The 24,330-nt window shown below is 41.2% G+C and overlaps 1 protein-coding gene across 1 annotated transcript in view; it reads right to left on the bottom strand.

Annotated features, from left to right (window-relative positions):
* Nucleotides 1–24,330, bottom strand: part of ccdc171 (coiled-coil domain containing 171) — a 311,435-nt gene that overhangs the window by 184,801 nt on the left and 102,304 nt on the right. The gene's annotated exons all lie outside the window — the stretch shown is intronic.

Genomic DNA, 24,330 nt, shown 5'->3' with positions numbered 1-24,330 from the left:
TGCCTGTCGAGGCGGGGAGGGGTATTTGTTCCAGAGAAAGGATGTGTGTGACACTGACAAAGTGGAAAGGTTTCCAGGAGTTTCGCCTCAACAGAAGACAAGTGGCTTTGATTTTGGGGGTTGACAAAGATCCCAGAGACATTTAATGGATAATTTCAGATAAGATTGTTTCCTGAAAACAGATTTGACAATAATTTTAGGTCTTTACTCCACCGGGAAGCATTTAGCTCACTTATTTAACCCAGAGGGGCTTACAGGCGGCGGGGCGGGCGGGACATGGACGCATATTAGCAGGTCTGCAGGGGATTGAACTTGCAATGTTTTCAGGCCGCAGTTTCCAGGAGTGTCCCGGAGTAGAAAGAAGTGGCTTTGCTTTTCGGGTTGACAAACGTCCCCAAGATATTTGATGGAAAACTTAAAGGTCCTATGACATGCTGCTTTTTGGATGCTTTTATATAGACCTTAGTGGTCCCCTAATACTGTATCTGAAGTCTCTTTTATATAGACCTTAGTGGTCCCCTAATACTGTATCTGAAGTCTCTTTTATATAGACCTTAGTGGTCCCATAATACTGTATCTGAAGTCTCTTTTATATAGACCTTAGTGGTCCCCTAATACTGTATCTGAAGTCTCTTTTATATAGGCCTTAGTGGTCCCCTAATACTGTATCTGACGTCTCTTTTATATAGACCTTAGTGGTCCCCTAATACTGTATCTGAAGTCTCTTTTATATAGACCTTAGTGGTCCCCTAATACTGTATCTGAAGTCTCTTTTATATAGACCTTAGTGGTCCCCTAATACTGTATCTGAAGTCTCTTTCCCAAAATTCAGCCTTGGTTCAGAATAACAGCTACTAGAGCCAGTCCCGGACATGCCATTTCTGTGAGGGGGAAAAGTGGAGAGTGGGGGTGTGGCCTTAACCAACTGCCACGCTTCGCTTGTTTTCAAGCCATGATGTCTCTCTCTCTCATGGGCGGGCCAAATTCTCTGGACGGGCAAAGCAGAGAAAGGGGAGGTAACCTTTCACCTTATGACCTTATAAGGAGAAGATTCCAGATCGGTCCATCTGAGCTTTCATTTTCTCAAAGGCAGAGCAGGATATCCAGGGTTCGGTTTACACCTATCACCATTTCTAGCCACTGGGGGACCATAGGCAGGCTGGGGGAACTCACATTAATGTTAAAAAAAACTCATAAAGTGAAACATGCCATGGGACCTTTAAGATTGTTTCCTGAAAACATGTTCTACAATAACTCCACCGTGAAGCATTTAGCCTGTGCATTTAACCCAGAGTGGCTTAAAGGCGGCATTACATTTCGATGGCGGCAGCCACCAGCAGCTTCCTTGACTGCGAGTGGGACACGATGAGCCGATTGTCCACGCTTTTTCTGAAAAAACGTAGGAAATCAGCCGCGCGGGAACAAATCTGTCAGGTGGAAGAAAAAGCCACGCGAAAAGAAGGAAAAGAAAACCACACACGCGGATTTTGGAGTTCAAGAGGAGGACGGGGATGCATGACGCAAGCTTTGTGTAATCTCAAGACATTGTCTTGTAATGAAAAATGTGTGTTTTAATGTGGATTATCCTACCGAGAGAGGCGGATGTGAGAGTGTTAAAACAGAAGAGACAGAGGTGGGACATTGTGGGGGAGAGAGCAGATTAAATGTTTTTTTTTCTTTTGTTACTAAATGGAGACATGGAGCAGAGGGTGACAGATGGGCGGGAGGGAGGAAAGTGACTGACGAGAGGATCCGTGGGAGGAGAGGAGAGAGAGAAATGTGGCACAATGAGGGAAAGGAAAAGACGGCACGTAGCACAGAGAGAGAGAGAGAGAGAGAGAGAGAGAGAGAGACTTTGAGCCGACAGGCTGCAATTTAGTTTGAAACAGAGACAACATTTTTTACTGACAAGTGGATGGATGAATGTTTGAAAAACCAAAGCCATTTTTGTTCTTCACTTCCGCCTCTCTGTCAGGTCCAAAGCTGTCGTCTTTCTCTCTCTCTCTCTCTCTCTCTCTTTGACTTCAAATCAGTTTGTTGGAGCCGAAATAAGTCGTCATTCAAAAACTCGTGACATTAATCTGATTTAGTGGCGTTCGGCTGACTGCGCTCACATTTTGAGTTACGCTTCCATTTCAGCACGACATAATGAGATGAAGAAAAAATAAAAAATAAAGAGAGAGAGAGATCGTTAAAGTGTAATTCTTCACGCTTAAATAACGTTCATTTCAGGCCTGCAATTAATTCTTTTAAGGGTATTTGGATCCTGACCGATGAGTTTTCAAACAGCTTCCAAAAGTGACTTTTTTTTTTCAAAGTTCATTCCACACTCACGCCTGGGCTCCTTTAGCCCTGAACTGAGCCTCTCAGGCAGCTCTGACTTGCCTCATCATGTAGAAAAAATACCTCCAGATGCAAAATAAAACAAAATAAATGACAAAATGTATGGACCATTATAAGCATAACGTACAATTTATGTCATTCAAGAGACTTAAAAGATGATTAAGCATCCACAGGAGTTCAACCGATGTAGCAGAACAAGAGATTGTCTTCTGTTTTGTGTGAAAACCCTGGCGCCTACGTTACCCACGACGCAACGTGATCACCAACGAGATTCCGGCGTGTTATGCAGCTACGACGTATAGCCGAGATAAAGAGCGCCACGCTGCGACTGGAGTTGAAGTTTAGACACCAAAATGACTAGTTAAGTTCAGGAAAAAGATCGTGATTAAAACACTCCCGAGGACCGAACACGCGTTTCCTGGGTGAAAGTATAAAAATTATATTATAGTAAGGAAGAAGAAATGAGAATCGCATCGAGGGCCAGACATGTAGAGTTTATTGACATGCTTTTATTTAATCGATAAAGTCAAATACCTTTGTCTGTATTATTGCATGTCTCATATAGGTTTCTCACTTACAGTTGTGTTCGACAATAAGCCCTAAAAAACTCAGGAGAAAAGTTCCTTAGCCATCGTAGAGTTTAGCAAATCTGTCTCCTAGGCCTGAATGTGCGAACTGACCGGTTGTGTGGGAATTACTGGGTGTCAGAGTCGACAAAATCTGCCCAATTCGGCTTTGAGCGTCGTCTGATTATGGTTCCTCTTTTTGGTTTGGTGCACGTGTAGGCAGGCCCAAATTTTTTGTGAACCTGAGTTGATATGCAGTGCCGGATTTGGCCCACAAGCCTCATGTTTGACACAATGTACTTTAAGGAAAATGCCAATAAACCAGAGCACGTTTTTTGCTCCCATCCCAGAATGCTGTGTGGACTAGCCAGACCCTCCTCTGCAACGCTGTGGAGGAGGGTCTGGCAATGCGAGACTAATGTTCCCACCAACCAGGAAACTCTCTGCCAGCAGCGTCACTTCTTGCTCATGTCGTTTATATATATTTTTTTTATTTATACGGTCTTCATTTCCCCGCTCCAAATTAAACCCATTGTTCAAAACGTTATTACCAGAATGCCGTGCCATTTTGTGTTTGAACTTTGATTGCCTGACGGTAATTAGAGCAATCTCTTTTCCCTCTGGCAGGAGCAGTGTCAACACGCTAAATTAGTTTACCCACAGCTGGCTGAGGAAGGACCTGCAAACACTTTGCAAGACGGGAACACATTAGAACAGCTATTAGTTAAGTACTCTTACATGAAGTGAAGAAAAACACACACACACACACACACACACGTGTTGGAAAAAGGGATCAACAGCTCGACACATAAAATCCCTCATTTATTTTGGACTTAGCCTCTGTGCCTCTGTGTCCCTTTCTTGTCTTTTCCTTTTTAAATCCCTCGATCCTCTCTCTCTCTCTCTACACTGCGCCGCTGCCTCGACCGACCCTTGAAATCCCTCTGCTCCCTCCCACTCGGTGGTGGAATGTAACTAAGTACAGTTACTCCAGTACTTTAGGCTACTTAAAGGTCCCATGGTATGAAAATGTCACTTTTCTGAAGTCTATCTTTTAACATAATGAATTCCCCCAGCCTGCCATACTGTCCCCCAGTGGCTAGAAATGGTGATAGGTGTAAACCGAGACCTGGGTATCCTGCTCTGCCTTTGAGAAAATGAAAGCTCAGATGGGATGATCTGGAATCTTCTCCTTATGAGGTCATAAAGGGAAAGGTTACCTCCCCTTTCTCTGGTTTGCCCGCCCCGAGAGAGACATCATGGCTTTCAACCACTAAGGTCTATATAAAAGAGACTTAAGATACAGTATTAGGGGACCACTAAAGCCTATATAAAAGAGACTTAAGATACAGTATTAGGGGACCACTAAGGTTTATAAAAAAGAGACTTCATATACAGTATTAGGGGACCACTAAGGTTTATAAAAAAGAAACTTCAGATACAGTATTAGGGGACCACTAAGGCCTGTATAAAAGCATCCAAAAAGCAGCATGTCATAGGACCTTTAAGTCCAAATGCTGAGGTACTTGTACTTACTGTCTTTTCTTTTCATGCCATTTTCTACTTCTAATCCATTACATTTCAGAGAGAAATATTGTACTTTTTACTCCACTACATTCATCTGTTACAGCTTTCGTTACTAGTTACTTTAAACATTAAGATTCCTGCACACAAAACACAGAGTAGTTTATAAAATCTGATGTTTTATAATAAATGAAACTAGCCAACAATATAACGGCATACAAGACCAGCTGAAATTATTAAACCATTACACACACAACAGTTTGGATCCTTTACACTTTCTAAAATGGTAAATTACTGAATACTTCTTCCACCGCTGCTCCCACTGAACCAACTGTAGCAGCTGATTATCTCCGGCCTTCTTTAAGCTTCTCTTCAGTCTCCTCTCTGCTCTCTTTTCCCTGTGAATGCATGCCTAAAAAAAAGCTGCAAAATGGGTTTCTTCCTCTACGGACGAACGGAAAATAGTTATATGTCTGTTCCAAGCTGCTGTGTTATATTCTGGAAAACTACAGCTTCCAACAGAAATATTGTATTTCAAAAACCGCTGAAATGTCGATATTGTGCTCATAATAATAACAGCATCCTAAGTTACAACCCTCTGGGTTTTAAATTGGATGTTTTTACAGTTAAAGGCCAAATCCGGCGCAAATTGAACCTAGGGGATAATAAGGTACCGAGTCGACCGTACTCTGGGACATGTTTTCATGCTAATCGAATGTGTCTCTAGCTTGAAACAAGCTAGCGCAAACGAGAGATTAGCTTCTAACGCTAGCCTTTGGGGGAGAGGGTAAATTGCTATTTCTACACCACTAACAAGGCTCAAAATAGCACCACACCTCCACTGTAGCATAATGAGGGTCCCTACATGTAGACCGAAGCATTAAGAAATTTGTAAGTGTACAGACATTTTATTAAAAAGATAGATTAGAAAGACAGTAGCGTTCAGTATACAGCCAGGCGCCATCTTGGGAAAACAGTCACGACCAGTCCAGAACCATAAACTATCTTTTTACACTTTTTACACTTACAAAGTTCTCAATGCTTCAGTTTACATGTAGGGACCCTCATTATCCTACCGTGGAAATGTGGTGATATTTTGACCCTTGTTAGTGGTGTGGAAATAGCGATTTACCCTCTGGCCCAAAGGCTAGCATTAGAAGCTAATCTGCAGTTTGCGCTAGCTTGTTTCAAGTTAGAGACCCATTCAATTAGCATGAAAACATGTCCCAGAGAACAGTTGACTTGGTACACATATGTTATTAACCCCTAGGTTCATTTTGCGCCGGAATTGGCCTTTAACTTTTGAACAGCATCATACTTTAAGTGGAAGCAGGTTCAGAAAGACGCGTTGACGTCATCTGGTTTGCTCCGAATCCCCCCAAAGCCATCCCACATTGCAATGCGTGGATATTTCACCCTCCGCCCTTGTCAAGAGAGAGGCGTAGTCCCACCCCTTCCGGTGGAACATCACGGGACCTTCATTTGGAAAAAATACCGTATGTACGCTAGTAAATGCGGAGTGACTAATAATGTTTTGATCCGGTTTGAATTGAGTAATGGATTACACACATATGATGTCCGTCAGTTTAAAAAATAATTTTCCAAGTCAAGAATGTCTGCAGCGCATTTAAATTCTCTTTTTGTGTCTTTTTATTTGTCAAATATATATATATATATATATATATATATAAAAGAATGAAACTGATATTTCCTAATGTTCTGATGTGTCTTGACGAGGTTTGTGACAGGAGGAAACAGATGCCGCTTGAACCTTTTATCAAACATGAATGTAAACTGCTTAGTACCATTGGCTGTGACGTCGTTTATTGTATCATTTTGTGAATATATTGAACGTGTGACAGACTGTAACCAAGCACAACGTGTTGGCCTTTACCTGTGTCCAACAACAGATCTACTGGTCTCAAGCACAAACATGTCTCTGGGCTCTTTCTTACCATCTGTCTTTGTGTGTGTGTGTGTGTGTGTGTGTGTGTGTGTGTGTGTGTGTGTGTGTGTGATTGTGTGTGTGTGTGTGTACTTTAGCACTTAAAAAAACGCCACAGGGAACTGAAGCTGTTATCCCCGCTCTCTTGAAAGACCACTAGACTCCTTTGACAAAAACAGTAATTTAACCTCACAGAACACGATGGGAGTTGCTTCTCTACCACTTCCTACACCGATTAGTTTGTTAGTTTCATTAGTGTCCTAACCCTTTTAAAACACCAAAGTCCCACAATAACACAAACTAAGCGGTGGAGGCAGCGGTAGAGCAGCAACTCCCATCGTGTTCTGCGAGGTTAAATTACTGTTTTTGTCAAAGGAGTCTGGTGGTCTTTCAAGAGAGCGGAGACAGTTCTCCGTCACTAAGGGCTGTCTGAAAATATACACTCGGGGCGCCCTGGTAGCTCACCAGGTTCAATTATGACCTGCGGCCCTTTGCTACATAACATTCTCCCTTTCTCTCCCCTACTGTCTTCAGCTGTCCTGTCAAATAAAGGCTTAAAATGCCCAGAAATGTGTAAAATATAGTGTCAACTTAACCCAATTTAGATGTTTCTAGGTGTCTAAAATGCGTTTAGCAGGACATTGCTTAGCTTCCATGTCAATACTCCTGGCTGCTTCTCCAAAACATCTGTACTGTAGCTAACACACTGATTATGGAGAAATAGCTCAGACAACCACACTGAGAAACACCTGAACTAAACCCGTCAATAATGTTAACAATAACAAAATTCATCAAAAAAAATATTGCTTGTCAAGAAAGCAGTAAATCAAACATGCACTTTCAATAAAGGGCAGCCGGTGAATACTCAGAATGTTGAAATTGAATCTTCGAGTAAAACTACGAGTTTATTTATATTGTGATAGATTACAGTTTCAAAATGAATAATATAGTGATGCAATCAGCGTGCGATTGTTTGTGTGTTGTACTGTATGTCTGAGCGGGTGTGTGTTTGGGTGTGTGGGTTTCAAGGTTTCAGGGTTCATTTGCATGGTAGCTGTTCCATTTCCAATCCAATTAGTTCATTCTCAACAGATCCTAATTAGCTGTTAGTCAGAGTATGCAGATCGCATTTGCAGCCCGAGCTCGGAGAACTTTCTGTCTTGATATGCGTTGTGCGAACACACCGAGAGCTCATGTTCAGTTTGTTTTTTTCCAGATGCACCACAACGTGAATACAGATTAATTTAAAATGTTATATACTGTACGCTTTGTTCCATTTTAATTTGATCACTTAATCATCTCAAGTACAAAACATCAATCCTGTTAGAGTTTACATTTCTGTCTTTCCAAATTGTTTTCCTAAACAATTAACATGAATCAGACAGAACTGTGAGCCCATCTGTTTATAAATCAGTTTGGCTCAGCACCAGGTAGCTGTGTGTGTGTACAATCATTATAAATGCCGAATAATTTGCCTGAAGATCATTGAAAAGTTAGATTTTTAAAATGTATTTTGACAACAACCTTTCTTTAAATGCATCCTTTTTATCAAAACATCCACTTTCTGTACTCATCTGCTGTCTTTTCGGTTCCTTTTCAGTTTAATCTGTGCAATATTTTAAAAATATGAGGTCAAGGGTTAGTGTTAGATAAATAAACGTTATTTATCTCCAATGTCAACTGGATCCCAGCTGCCGGGGCGTCCTTTACAGTTTCAGGTGTTTAAACATAACTTACCACCTCTACTGTGGCTTAAATGAACCATCACATATACAATTTAACTTTTGTGCAGAGAACTGACATCTATCTAAATGTTAAACACAAAGCATTGGATCCCATCTGGCAGCTCCAGGTGTGACCAGATCAGCACAAACACCCACAATGACTTTTTTAATTAAAGGTGACTGATGCTCGGTCACAGTCAGTGTTGCCTCGCTGTGCAGCACAGGACAAATATACAGAGTATAATAATAAATGTTGAGGGGAGTTTTTCACTTTTTCACTCCAAAATTCTTCATTGAGGAACTTTTAATTTGAGTAAAACGTTCTGAACATGAGCTTTGGGGCTCTCACAGTAATAGTCACCATGGGGAGACATAAGTGGGAACACTGGGGAAACAAATGAGCTAAAGAGTGACTTAAGAGAGAGAGTGAGCAACGTTAGAACAAAGCAGTGAATCAGAGAAATTGTGGGCTCTATCTTGCAGTGCAGCGCAAAGCCCGATGCAAATGTCTTTGCTAGTTTAAGACCGACGCAGTTGTCAATTTCCCGTCTAGCGCCCACGTCATTTAAACTGCAAATGCACCTGCACCCAACTGTGCACCCATGTGCATGCTGGTCTTAGAGGGAGGTGCGTTCAGGTGCATTCTGGGCGTATTGCTATTTTGAGGCAGCGGGATACAGATGATACACGTCTCGTCTCATTGGTGTAGCTTTCAGACCGGCGCATTGCAAGTAGCTGCGAGTTTCAACTCATCACGATTTTTTTTTGGTCTGAACTGGGCTTAAGAATCCCACCGTTTATAAATGTTGAGGGGAGTTTTTGTTCACTCCAACATGGTCCATTAATGACCTTTTAATTAGAGCTAATTAACGCTCTAAACATTAGCTTTGGGGTTCTCACAGGAGTTACAATGAGGAGACCATTGACATAAATGGGAACAAAAAAAAAAGTCTCCTCTAAAAACTAAAGATCAAGCTAAAGTCATTTTTAAGTCATTAAGACTATTCAGAGAATAGTATGGAAGTTCAAAGATGTAATTAATCAGTTTTAAAATCACTAAAATGATATGTAACCCCCATTTGTGAATGCATAATGAACAACAGACTCAATTAATTTTATTTTTTTATTTCAAGTGTTAGTAATAAGAAATGCTGTTAGAATTATAATGGAAACTCAGCGTGATATGAGACTGTCTGACGAAAAACGTTCTGACGGAAGCAAAGCAGGAGGTAAGGTGAGGAAGTATAAAAGCACAAAATGTCCTAGTAAGGAGGCAGGTTGGGGGGGGGGGGTCAAACAAACACAGGACTTTTACCTGGGAGACTGGGGTCCATGTCCCGTTTGAAAAGAAAAGGAAACAGATTTGTAAAATCTGATTTGAACCCAAACAACCATCTTTTTCTAAACTTAAATAAGTAGTTTTTGGTGTCTAAACCTTACCAAACTGCGAATGTTACGTTCTCTGGTTTAGGTATGAGGACTGAAAAACGCTCCTGTGACGGCAGGAATAAACAAATTATATCAAATAGTTTGGAAGACTTGTTGCCATTTCACAGAAGTACATTTAACTTCCAATAAAAGCAGCATAACAGACATGAAACAAATGCTTTGGCAAGTTCACTTATGCACAAACGTTTTTATCAAAATGCCCCAGATCAGATCAGGAACCAAACGATCGCTGTCGATGCAGCTCCTCATTATGCATAGTTGTTCCTTCAAGCTGGCTCAATGCGGGTATTGACTGTTGGAGGAAATAAAGTAAGAGAGCGAGACAGACATAGACTCACAGTAAGACAAACCCAGCAGGGGATAGGAAGACAGGGAGACAAGGAGCGAGCTATTGATTGAAAACCACGGGGAGTAAAGTAAAGCGGAGGAGGTCGAGAACAACGATATTGATTGACAGTTAAAGTGAGTAGATTTAGAGACGGGGGAGATACAGGGGAGACAGAGAGTAATAGCTTTTTTCAGTCCATATTTTTCCAGTTGTGTTGAGTTGATGGGTTGGTATCAGGGGACAGACTCAATGGCTTTGACCCTTTTAACCGAACACTGGATTCCAATTTCATTCGGAACCATAATGACTGAGCCGGGAAGCAGGCCAGGGGGAGAGTATTATAGGCTGCAGGGATGGATTGGTTGGGGATATGAGATTATGATAATGTTGAATAATTTCCCATCAGTACGTCTTTAACTTGGCGCAGGAAGAAGTAGAAAAGTTGGTGGATTGAACGAACGGGTCATTACGCTATAGCAAAGTGACACAAGAAATAGCATCAATTCCTTTATCCGTGCAGGAATGAGCACGCTTAGTTCAACCTGGCATAATGTATTCAGACGGAGAGAGAATGGCTGTCTGGAAGCCTGGGAGCAAAACAGACAGGAGGTGATTATCAAATCTCAGGATGTAGAGTCGATACTTTTGTTGTTTGCAAGTTGTCTTGAAAAGAAATTAACTGCTGAAGAACAAAAGCAGGAAGAGGTTTCTCCTTAACAGCAGTCATTTTATTGATTTTGTTTTCCATGGAGGTTTAACGTCTTTCTTAGTCAAAGAACAGAAGTGCACTCAGTCACTTGAAGGGTACCTTCGGTATTTTTCAACCTGGACCCTGTTTTCTCATGTTTTTGTGTCTGAGTGACGGGGGTAAGCATTCACATAGGGTTGGCTGATTGGACGAATATTTTGGCCATTGTAGAATGAGAGTACATCGCTGGTTTTGTATTTTAATTGGTGATTATTGTCATTTTCTTTAGCTAATTTAGTGGTCTGCCTCCAAAGAATGAGCTGCTGCTCAGCGAGCAGAGAAACAGCATTTCTTTTCAATCTGGACCTTAGTTTCCCATTAAAAGGGATAATATTTAAGTGTGTAATGCTCAAGTGGTATTTGAGGCTGGACGTACTCTGGTGCTAACTTAGTTCACATCGACAGTACATGCAAATAACTTTAGTCTTGTGGAGAGGACCATCTGGAAGCGCTTTGACCAAGGGCGTAACTTTGGGTTCAACATTTGGGGGGCTGAGATCTCCAGAAATTTTGAGCATACCAAACACTTACTTTCGTGCATTCTGGGATTCTTTTCTGTAACAATGTGTGCCTCTTCTGCATCCAGTTATGGTGCAAATGTCTTTATTTATGTAAGGGAAATTGTAATCGGTTTTTGGTTTGTGTTGCACTGGCCAGTTTTAATTATTGGGGGGGTTGTACCTGTAGCCTATGGCTTTGACACTCAACTTGACATTTTTATTTATCAATTTCTGCTCAAGGAGCTTTTTTTCTGCTAGCCATCCACAACATTACTGTTGCATTGCTTCCTGATTTAAAAAACTATGGAGCAACCCGAGGCCCAGATCACAGAATGCACATGTGTTAATTGCACATCAAAGAAACTAGTGGGGTTAAAATGAATTAACTCATTATTATCACATTCATTTTGCCAGTCCTCCTTCCTTTATCTGGGTCGGATCGCATTCCCATCTAAAGTGAATCAAACACAGTGTTCTTGGAAGCCAACCGAGTCCCCTGTTTTCAAAAGGACCAGAGTTTGGTTGTTTGGTCCGAACCAGAGTTTGAATGATCTTACACTCTTCTGCCCCAATCCGTCCAACCGGACAATCCAACCAAACCCTCCAAAACTAGAGCTAGGTTAAAATGATCTATTCTCCTATTAAAATCCATCTTTGTTTGAGTAATCTGATATTGATTGATACAATCCAGAAATGTTTCTTTTAATGTCTAACATCATGGATGTATAAATAAAAAGTACTATAAACAAACTTTTTGGGGGGTTCAATTCTTAATGTAAACATTAACCTGGTGCCTTATAAAAATATTTGAGGGTTGCTCCTTGCTTGTACAATTTACAGAAGAAGTTCTCTGAGAACTTTTATGTCCATGCTAAATTGGTATTGGAACTGAAATGTCTCTAAGCTACAAACCTGCAAACTAGTCGCTTTTCGTCGAAAATCTGCATTTTGAATGGGAAAATGTCATCCACGCGAATCGTGTAGATCCGAAGACTTGTTATTTAAGGGGGGAGGCCGTTTATGGAGAAATTCTCTGGCACTGCTTCAATGGACACTGACATTAGTTTTGAGGTAAGTGCTGTTATCTGACAACAAACAATATAATTGTTTTCTCTAACGTTGTTGTTAACATGTTTAACATTATAATGGAAAACAAGCCAGCTAACGTAAGATCAGCAAATTGTGTTGTTAGCCTACAATGTTAGTTCAATGTGAAGGTTTAAATTGTGTCACTTTTTTCAGCCCTTCTGAGTTTGCAGGTACAGTGTGAACCTAATTGATTTTGAGTCAAATCAGAGATTGAATCCATTCAGGGACCTTTGAACTGAATCAATTTGGGAAATCATTGGCGAAACTCAGCCCTAGTTGAAATGAACCAAACTGCTCAGCTCTGAAAGCAGCCTTAAAGTTAAGTACCATATGTAAAAAAATGAGAAAAAGAGAAGACAAAGCCTCAGATATTTTGCACCATATCCTTAAAAATTACAAAAAAAATGAAATCCAATGTAAAAAACATATACAATATACTGTATATTCCACTTTTTTACTTGAGTCTTAACACTCAATAATAGCGTAGCCTTCAAAGAGCAAATGTCCATTTCACATTCTTCCCAGCAGGACATGTTGCAGCTCTCTCCGAAGTGTGTTACTGTTACCCCGGTACAGTGTAAGCTGCTCTTAAGAGCTTTGTGCTGCACTTGTGTTCATGTCACATCTGATAAACATCAAAGGATGTAATTGAATGCAAAATATCTACCCAGCAGAGAAAATTGGTTTTGTTGTAGCGCTCACATTGCCATTCTGGAAACATCAATCACATATGTCGATGTGTTGGAGCCACGATAAACAACAGTTTCCATTCATTGAAGTGATAAATTGATTGAAGAGCTATGAAAGAGTTGAAAAGCACATTTATGCAGCTACGATAACAGGACGTAGATAAAAACTCAAATCAAAGACTTCATTTAAAAGTTGGGGGAGACAATAGACACCACGCTGTGGTCTGTAAATAATATAATTATATCAGTACTTAAAATAATTGCGTAGGTAGTAAAACAATACAAATGGAAACTGGCTGAAAAACGTGGCGTTTTAAATTTCGAAACATTTTGAGTCGGTTGTGTTTTGCTCAATATGATGTTAAGTGGCAGATCAGTGGGCTTGCTGCATTTATATATGTCTTTTTTTTAAAGGGGACACAAATACCACAACCCAATTTATATTTGTCTAGAATATGTGTACACAGAGACAAACCTTAATGCTATTATTATTGTAGCATGGAGACCGTTCCATTATCCTTCTTCTCACAGTTTCCCTCTGATTCAATCAAAAAGACTAAATTGACCAAAATATTCTTCAAAACCGTTTATTTATTGGAGTTGTTTACATGGGTTTACAATAAAGCCAGCAAAATACAATTACATTTAGTTGTAAGTTCATAGGTTCACCATGCGGTCATATTATAATAACTAAATTAGCTTGTGTCCTCCACTTAAAGATTAGGTTTCGTCTGGGACAGAGGACGTCTTTTTACTTAAATATAAATGCAGCAAGCCCACTGATCTGCCACTTAACGTCATATTGAGCAAAACACAACCGACTCAAAATGTTTCTAAATTTAAAATGCCACGTTTTTCAGCCAGTTTCCATTTGTATTGTTTTACTCAGGGGCGGTTCTACATTGAATGACGCCCCGGGCAAGACCCCCTCCGAGCGCCCCCCCACACACACACACACACAATTTTTTTTTAAGGTGCACAATCTCTACCTCCAACATTGCCAAAAGACACAATATAGAATAAATATTCGAAATGGCAAATCCTTCATCACACAAATGTGAAAACACACTAAAAAGAATGTAATTATTACACTATAGCACTAAGAACTGAAAACACAAAACAAACAAACACCTTTCTGGCCTTCCTTGATGCAAAATCATCAATGATGTCATCGTATAAAATCTGCTTGCCTATTGAGTGATTGATATTGATGACGGCGAGGCCAGTGAGCTGTTCCTGGGACATGGTTGACCCCAGGTATGACTTGATCAACTTTAGTTTGGAAATGCTCCTCTCTGCTGGAGACACAGTGACTGACAGGGACGGACTGGGACCAAAAATCAGCCCTGGCATTTTAGCCCAGACCTGCCCATCACATAAGATTACAAATAGATAGATACAGTAGATAGATAGATAGATAGATAGATAGATAGATAGATAGACAGACAGACAGATAAAAAAAATGTGAAATACCAGTGTTGCAGCAGCAAAATATCAGACACACAGCACACACAAAATATAAATGAAATAATATGATACAATATCCATGAAATAATAATAGGATAGAATATAAGAACAAATAATTTAAAATATATACACGTTGGGAATAAAACTGTACAACAACTAGTATTGATAAAGCTGTACCCGTCCTTGCGTTCCCCTGAATATGTACACCAACTCCTACTCCTAAAACTACTAACGCCATGTAATGAGTAAGCAAGAATCAGTGAGAGTTGACATATTAAATACTTCAACAAAGTGCCATATCATTTCAAGAGGTGCTATGCTATAATTTAAGCATGAGTGTTTGTCTGTCAATGCAGATAGAAAAGCATCAATTCTCGTTAATAACGTTTGCATGATGTGCAACGTTTATAGGCTACTAATGCAATCATACAGTAAAGCATTCCCACTCTTTTATTGTTGTAGTGTTATCATCAACAGTTTGTCCACCACTCAGTTTTATCAAGGGGTTAAGTGTTTTAAGGGGAGCTCTGCTTACCACAGGTTGTAGCCTCACTCCCTCATCTCTGTCCCTCTCCTCCTAAAGTCTCCTCCTCACTGTGCATGTCACTGTAGCCGACACCAGCACCACTATCATCGGCCACGGGAGCTGATGAAGGTCCTGCTACTGCCGAAAACATGTCTTTTCGCTTTTTTCTTTTATTTGAGCAGCTTGGGTAACTTTGTTTCATTATGGCGTTTAGACCATATGACATAAAAGGTTTAGACTCGTCTTGCTCTGTCTCTGTGTACTTCCCATTTCTCCTGTCACCGTGTGTTTGTCTTTCGCGCTGCGGCGCACTGTTACGGACTAGTCCATTTCATTGTGAAAGTGGGGGGTGTTGACCTCCCTCAGCAAGCAGGGCGCCTGCAGCTGCTGGGGGCACTGATCTGCCAATTCCCCACACAGTGAAATGATAGAAAACAGAAATATGCTTTGCGGCACAGAGGATTTTATTTTATTTTTTTAAGTTCTGCTGCGTGACATGAAAAAATTCCGCCCCGGGCGGCCGCCCAGTTCGCCCGTGCCAAAAACCGCCACTGGTTTTACTACCTATGCAATTATTTTAAGTACTGATATAATTATATTATTTACAGTCCACAGCGTGGTGTCTATTAATACTATGTCATCTTACAGCACAGCGTAGCTGCTGCTCTGCCCGGTGCGTTCTACACCCACGCTGGAGAGTGATTTTTGCGTCGTATCTGACGCTGACAGCCACTGGCCAAGCATCCGTGTTTTACGAGTTTGAAACGAGAACGTGTTGGCCTATAAATGAGTCAAATGACTGACTGAAACAAGGGGCTTGTGACTGTCAGTCACAGGTTGTTTTCTTTGGGAAAAAGATAAATCTGACAGACAGGATCTAAAATGTTATATATTTTTCAAACTTTCGCACACATGTCGTCTTCACTAAGCTCAAGTGACAACCGTTTCCTGCAGCTAAAGGTTTCCGTTTCTCTTTCCTGACATTGGTTTCAACAGATTTCCACTGTTGCGATGATGCTTTCAGTGTGAACATTTGCAGCATCAAGAAGACACTGAGAGGTCTTAGATTTCCTCGTACGCAGCTGCCACTCATTGACACAAGTCTGTCCTCCGGAGAGAGACTGCCAAGGAAACAGCGTGTCATGCCATCTGTATTCATTCTGTTAAAAGCCTGGCACTCACTCACACTGACAGACACAGGCTACAGACACACGGTGCTGCTAAATGTTTTGGAAAGTACTCAACAAATGTGTCTGCCAGTGTGAAATCTGCTAAATGCCACAATTACAAACACTTTGTACACATTGTGTATTGTTCCAGATCAGTTGGAAAATTCTTCCTTTCCAAAATGCTTTCATATCCTTTAAAAAAAATTATATATCATCCAAATAAATAAATGTCTTCATTTTGTTCATTAATATAAAAACGTTGCGCACTATAGCTTCAAAAAAAATGTACTCGCTCCATAATGTCTTTGGCTTCCCAAAAATGTCGTCACATTCCAAAAGAAATGTCATAATTTTCCCCAAATTTCTTCCCGTTCTAAACCGTCTTCACTTTCCAAAATAGTTTTCACTCCAAAAGAATGTCCTCACTCTCAAAATATCTTTGCTTTCGTAAAAATGTCAACAAGTTCCAAATACATATCTTCACTTTCCAAAATAGTCTACACTTAAAGGTCCGATGGCATGAAAATTTCACTTTGAGTTTTTTTTAACATTAATATGAGTTCCCCCAGCCTGCCTATGGTCCCCCAGTGGCAAGAGATGGTGATAGGTGTAAACCGAGCCCTGGGTATCCTGCTCTGCCTTTGAGAAGATAGAGCCATCATGGCTTTCCAACGAGCAAAGTGGCAGTTGGTGAAGGCCACACCCCCAACCTCCACCTTGCACCCCCTCTCTCCTCCTCAATAGCTACAGACACAGAAATGGCACATCCTAAGGAAAGCTCATTGTGGGACTGGCTCTAGTGGCTGTAGTTCTGCACCAAGGATGAATTATGGGAAAGAGACTTCAGATACAGTATTAGGGGACCACTAAGGTCTATATAAAAGAGACTTCAGATACAGTATTAGGGGACCACTAAGGTCTATATAAAAGAGACTTCAGATACAGTATTAGGGGACCACTAAGGTCTATATAAAAGAGACTTCAGATACAGTATTAGGGGACCACTAAGGTCTATATAAAAGAGACTTCAGATACAGTATTAGGGGACCACTAAGGTGTATATAAAAGAGACTTCAGATACAGTATTAGGGGACCACTAAGGTCTATATAAAAGAGACTTCAGATACAGTATTAGGGGACCACTAAGGCCTATATAAAAGAGACTTCAGATACAGTATTAAGGGACCACTAAGGTCTATATAAAAGAGACTTCAGATACAGTATTAGGGGACCACTAAGGTCTATATAAAAGAGACTTCAGATACAGTATTAGGGGACCACTAAGGTCTATATAAAAGAGACTTCAGATACAGTATTAGGGGACCACTAAGGTCTATATAAAAGAGACTTCAGATACAGTATTAGGGGACCACTAAGGCCTATATAAAAGAGACTTCAGATACAGTATTAGGGGACCACTAAGGTCTATATAAAAGAGACTTCAGATACAGTATTAGGGGACCACTAAGGTCTATATAAAAGAGACTTCAGATACAGTATTAAGGGACCACTAAGGTCTATATAAAAGAGACTTCAGATACAGTATTAGGGGACCACTAAGGCCTATATAAAAGAGACTTCAGATACAGTATTAAGGGACCACTAAGGTCTATATAAAAGAGACTTCAGATACAGTATTAGGGGACCACTAAGGTCTATATAAAAGAGACTTCAGATACAATATTAGGGGACCACTAAGGTCTATATAAAAGAGACTTCAGATACAATATTAGGGGACCACTAAGGTCTATATAAAAGCATCCAAAGAGCACCATGTCATGGGACCTTTAAAAAAAAACATCATCAGTTGCAAGTGCCTTTACATTCCAAAATTGTTAGCCTGACGTGGTCATACTCAGATTCTAGTCAGAATATGAGTCTGATACTGCTCCATTGGGCTGTGATTATGGGGTGTGTTTCAACCGAATCAGGAAAGAAAATGCCTCTGCTCTCAATTGGATAAACCTACAACCAATCAGAGCAATGGAACTAAACTCATCTGTCAACAGAACTCAACACCAATGACACGAGACGAGACGAGAAGGTGTATCGTCTCCATACCAACGTCTTTGCACTTCCGTCCTAACTTCTGACTTTTAGGCTTTTTTTGTAGCTGGATACATCATTTCTTTCATCTAAATATGAATGTGGATAGCGTAGTGCTTGCTACAGTTGCATTTCTAGTGATGAATCGGCAAAAACGTTTTATTTCTCTGATTCACTGCTTTTTTTCTAACGCCGCTGGGCTCTCTCTCTCTCTCTTTTCAGTCAGCTCTCTATCTCTCTTGACCATATAATGTTACCAGGCTTTCGGGCGGACTTGAACAGCGGAGACGCAGCGACACCACCAGCTGGTTTGAGTCGAGCTGAGACGGGCCGGCTCAGGATTGTAAAATGAATGCACGGTCGATATCTTCTATAACAGATGCAATGGTGGAATATACACATCTCAATTCTCCAGCGGCAGTCACCTTTGTTGTAAACAAATTTAACCCAAGCGCTTTTTTGGTGACGTGGTTGATTGCGTTACTGTTGATCATCTGTCCATCATCGTATAAAGCCCGCCCTGACAATTTGATTGGTCCGAACAGCTCTGGTTGGAGCATAGTTGCTCCACATTGTTTCAAGTCCAGACCAAACTTCCAGACCTCAAATGTTGTCGGCGGGGCTAAATTCGGCTGGCATCCAGGCTACAAAATGGTCCTAACTTTAACAAATGTCGCCACGCTCCAAAATGTCTTCCCAAAAATGACTTTGCTTTTCAACATTTTTACTCTGCAAAAATGTCCTCACTCCCCAAGATGTCTTTGCGTTCCAAAAAATAGTCACTTTACTTTCAGAAGATACCCTTTCTTTCAAAAGACAAAAAAAAATAATTTCTAAAACTGTCCTTACTTTGCAGGTCTCAAACTGGTCCTCACAAAGATAGACGTACAGGTGCGCACACACACACACACACAAACACACACACACACACACACACACACACACACACACACACCAAAGCCAGACAATTGACAATGCTTTGGCAGCGGCACAAAACAAATGTCACAATCATTGAACAGTGACAACATGTAACAATAACAACACCGGTTGGCTGACTGACCCACCGTCTGGGCCAAATCCTCTGTCACATTTTTGGGTTTTGTTTGGAGGCCACAGTTCAGAGACAAAAGGGTTTTAAAGGGGATAATGGAAAAATTAATTGGACGAATACAGAAAAACTGGCAAATAAAAGAGGCGGCTGGTTATGATGCCACGACAAACAGGAAAACATGTCTCTGCTGCTGCACTCACTCACACTGCATGGGGTGTTTCTATCCTTTCTGTCAGTCTGTCGGAAGCCTTTCATTGCTTTAACGTTCAAGTTTTAGTGATTTGCTCAATCAGCCAGCAACCTGATTTAGTCATCTAATGGCGTTTTTCCATTACATGGTACCTGCTCTACTCGCCTCGACTCTACTCGCTTTTTTTGGTTTTCCATTATGATAAAATGTCCCTGGTACCTGCCAACAGGTACTTTTATTTAGTATCACCACCATCCAGGCTCCAAGCTAGCTGAGGCGATACCAAAAGGTAATGTGAAAACCTGCCGACTACTGATTGTTCGGAGAGAATCGTCACTAATCACTGCATCGTCATTGCTAGCGACAGACGGGGGTATCCTGAACAAACCCGCCATTTTTTTGTTTTTGCTGCCTCCAGCTTCTTTTGAAACAAAATTTGTCTTACCTTGTCATACCACCGACGTTCTGTGTGTGTGTGTGTGTGTGTGTGTATGTCGCGTTAGGTCACGGCAGTTTCCTGCGGCGGCGCTATGACGACCAGCCGCGCTTGCCTAACACATGCGGTACTAAAAATCTGCAGTGGACAAAGGAGGACGGGGCACCGTGGGTAAGCCCCATTAGTTTCATCTGATCTCTGGACATGAAGCTCATGGACACCAATCATGAAAATGTAACTTATTTCTTATTTAACCGTGTATAATGTACATTTTCTCTTGTGTTTAGATTGTAAGGGACATCAAGTTTACCCCCAAAAAGGCTCATACTGTTGAAATGTCCAACCCAGTCTCACGGCAGTTCGTGTAAATGTCAACGTTATTATTATCTATTGATACGTCTTCACGGAGACGTTTTTCTCATTTTTTACGTGTAAAATTCACGTTACTTTCTCGGGGAAAGGACGCCGAGAGGCGGCCGAAAAGGACGCTCCATAAGCCGGGAGGCACCCGCGAGGCGGCCCGCTGGGGAGGCGCCACAAAAAACGGGATGGCGGAGGTTGGGAAAGGGCGCCTTAAATGCCGGGAGACGCGCCACAGTAACACGCGGGACAAAACGCCAAACAAAGCACCACACGCGGGACGCGATCCCCGCTCGCCCGGGTGAAAGTCCTGTGTTGTTTGACCCATCCACCACCCCGACCAACCTCCCTACGCGGATTTTCGGCTTTTTATATTACTCCCTACCATTTTCGTGCTGTGGCCACAAAATATGCTTCCCGTTGAAATACATTACTTCACATTTTCGTGTTGTCCGCCACGTAAAAACCGACAAAAACGTCTCTGTGAACACGTATCAATAGATCACAATAATGTCACAGTATGAAAAATGAAGGGCCCTATTTTAACGATCTACGCGTACGGCGTGAAGCACCTGGCGCAGTTGCGTTTAATGCGTGTCCAAGTCCACTTTTGCTAGTTTGACGGTGGAAAAAAAGAGTCTGTGCGCCGGGTGCATGGTTTAAAATGGTTATACTTAGTGTCTTCATTAATTCATAGGTGTGTTTTGGGCGTAACATGCAATTAACCAATCAGAGAGTCATTGCCCATTCCCTTTAAAAGCCAGGTGCGTTTGGACCTTGAAGCATTGCTATTATGATGGAGGATTTACACCGTAATATTATTATTTGTAATCTTCTGCATGTTTGTGTGCTGCTGTGTGTCCCTTTGTGTGTAACAGGCATAGTGTGCGTGCGCTGTACACGAGCCTAGGAGCATTTTACTAATGTGCTGTTAAAATAACAATGAAATGCTGCGTTATTGACTTCAGACCAGGTTTTTTATTTGTCAACTTCCCGCTGCCTCAAGATGACAATACGCCCAGAATGCACCTGAACACAACTCCCTGTAAGACCAACACGCCCATGGGCGCAAAGATGGGCGCAGGTGCATTTGCTATTTAAACGATGTGGGCGCTGGACAGGAAATTGACAAATGCGTCAAGCAAAGACACTGCGTTGCGCTGCGCTGCGCCGCGCCGGGCTGCGCTGCGCCGGGCTGCGCTGCGCCGGGTGCAAGATAGGGCCCAAGGTAGTAAACTACAAGCTCACACAAGATCATCCACTGTTGTTCTCTTAACATGCTTTAACTGTAAATCCAATTTAATTACTTCCCAGTGACCCCGACTTCTTTTCACAACTTTGAAATGATCTCATCTGCAACGAGGTCACACATACATGGAGCAAAGTTCTTCTACTACTTCTTCTCTAACTTATAAACTGACTCATTTGTTTTTGTGTTCACTTGGTCTTTACGGTGACAAACTGCTGCTCCAGTGCCTTTTTTTCTGTGGAAAAACTCAATGTGAGGGAGCCAGACAAAAGCCTGAATGAAGAGAAAAGATTAGTAACAGACCTGCAAGACAGAGATTACCAATACGGTGTCAAATATTTGATCGGCACTCGGGTGCATTCTTTATCCTACATGCCCTCCGATGCCTTCAGCCTTTCAGCAAACATCCTGAATGCACCCTTTTCTCAGATAAGAGAGACATTTAAAAGACACTGACATCCACCTGATAAAACACACGTTATAAACATCACAGAAGTTATTCAAACAGAACTATAATCTGCTACAACCCTGAAACATGCCAAGACAAAGACACACTGTGGACAATCATTCTGTCACATCCTTTTTTATTCCCGTGCAGTCATTAGTTCTTACTTGTAGGTCCTAGTTGTACCAATTTATTGAGCTTCGTAAACTTTCTGCCTATTGTCACGTGGGAATCCGCAACTGGATCCAACCGCATCACTGGTTCGGATAAATTAACCTCAAATCCTGGGGATTTCTGACTAGTGTTGAACAGCAGGCAGTTGGGGAAAATTGACTAAAAACTGATGTTCAGCCTCTGATGCTGGCATGACTTTGATCCATGGTTGTTGCAGTAAAATTGATTTATTTTAATGGCGTATTGAAATGTAGGTCACACAGTCGCAGGTTTAACTGCTACATCTCTCTCTCTTTTCTATCACAGCTCATCTGACTGTCATATTTTTTGGTGATTGACAATTTTTTATTAGAAGAGATTGAAAAGTTACATTTACAGTCACATTTACTTTGAACATACACAGAACAAATGAGATAAGAGCGAGATGGTGAAGGAAATGAAAGATAGCAGTTACAATGTTAAGATTAGCTAGTAAGTATAAAGCATCCTCTTCCCCCCCCTCCCCACAAATCTACATTCAGGTCAGAATTTTCCAAGGTGGTCTTGGATGGACATTGTAATACAAGACCATGCCTGGATGGTTGTTAGTTTGGCCTTGTTGAGGCATGCAGTTGGACACTTGAGAGAAGTAATATACCGGCAGGCAGTTAGCCAGTATTGTGTTAAGGGTAAATTAGGGTGCCTAAAGCCAAAGCCTTAAGGTGGTCTTATTTGCTGCCGCAAGCCCTGCCAAGAGTAGTCTACCTTGGTTTGAGAGTGAGGGATAGCTGTGAATCATCATTAATAAGGCAGAGGGAGGGACTAGGTTGTATGAAAACATCCAGTAGTGATGTGATAAAAAAATACATTAGTCCTGAAGGGCCTAATTGGGGTGCACTCCCAAGTGCAAATAGGATTTGGGACTAATTTCATTTTGAAGCATTTCAATGGGGTAGCATATGCCCGATGTATCAGCTTTAAGTGAATGAGTTGCACTAATGAGTTGTTTTCCCATATATTTTCCCATTATGGAACTGGGCCCAGTGTTTTCACTGACTGTCATTATATAACAAGAACGGATGGATGAAACTCTAAATGCGTTTTCTGTGATTCAAATTAGAATAAATGGAGAGGACAGAAGCTGGTATGAATCGATGATCAGTGCATGATGGAAACCACACACAACATTTCTGTCCCCTGCAGCTGTCTGACTGCATGCTGGTTTCCATGTTTTAGCCTTCAGCCTAAATCTGTTTCCTGCTATCCATCACTACACTGGAACATGTAACATCGGGGTCAGTTCATTTTTATCGATATTGACACCATTTTCGAGACTGCTCAAGGATCCGAGTCTTCATCGATACTTTTCTATTATTTTGGTGGGAAGACGAACTAACTATTATTGATTTTATTGGAAAAACTGTGAGTATCTGACTGTTTTTTCTGTCTCTGCTGCAGTTTTAGTTTTAACGAGCTTATTAAGCGGCCGACTCTGTTTTGAATGAATTGCGATGGGGCCGTAAAATAGAGCAAGCTTCAAATGAGTCAATATGGCACATTAAATATCAAGAGTACCAACAGAGAAGCTAAGCAATGTCCTCCTGTGGGCGGGGGCAGCAGCTAAATGCATTTTAGACAGCTAAAAACATCAGTATCAGTTTAAGTAGAAGCTATATTTAGACTATTTTCAGCGCTTTACCTTGCTGTCAGACAGCACTTTACAACGGGGAAATGAAGCCGTTATCTCTGCTCTTTTCCAAGCCACCAGACTCCTTTGACAAAAACAGTGTTCTATGAGGTAAAAAATTTTTTGTCATAAAGGAGTCTGGTGGCTTTGAAGAGAGCAAGTCCCCATTTTCATTCAGTCATTTTATCTCGCAGAACACGGGAGTTGCTAATCTACTGCTGCCTCCATCGCTTAGTTTGTAAGTGGTATTGGGTGGCTTTCTTTATTGTTAGTGAGAGCATAGATAACAGCTTCAGTTCCCCATCGTAAATGGTCTGACAGCAAGGTAAAGAGCTGAATATATTGTAAATATAACGTATACTTTAAGGGATACTTTGTCATGGCAGTGTGTGCAGACGAACGACTGTCCTCCGTGGAACCAGCTATCAGTTTGTTTGGTCTGATGTTTTTTTTTTTCTCAGACACGGAGTCACACTTGTTGTGCAAAGGAATTAGATGTCATAGCTGCAAAACAGACTCAATAGAAATATGTAAAATACATAGGGGAATAAAACTGCTAGAGCAAAAACTGCAGATATGAACTTGTACTAACTACGACTAGTGCTACAACTACAGCTGTTACTTCTGATACCACAACTCCTCCAGC

The sequence above is a fragment of the Perca flavescens genome, chromosome 19 (assembly GCF_004354835.1).
Source record: "Perca flavescens isolate YP-PL-M2 chromosome 19, PFLA_1.0, whole genome shotgun sequence".
Taxonomy (NCBI): Eukaryota; Metazoa; Chordata; class Actinopteri; order Perciformes; family Percidae; genus Perca; species Perca flavescens.
The sequence above is the reverse complement of the archived record's forward strand: the minus strand, read 5'-3'. Positions and strand labels throughout refer to the sequence as shown.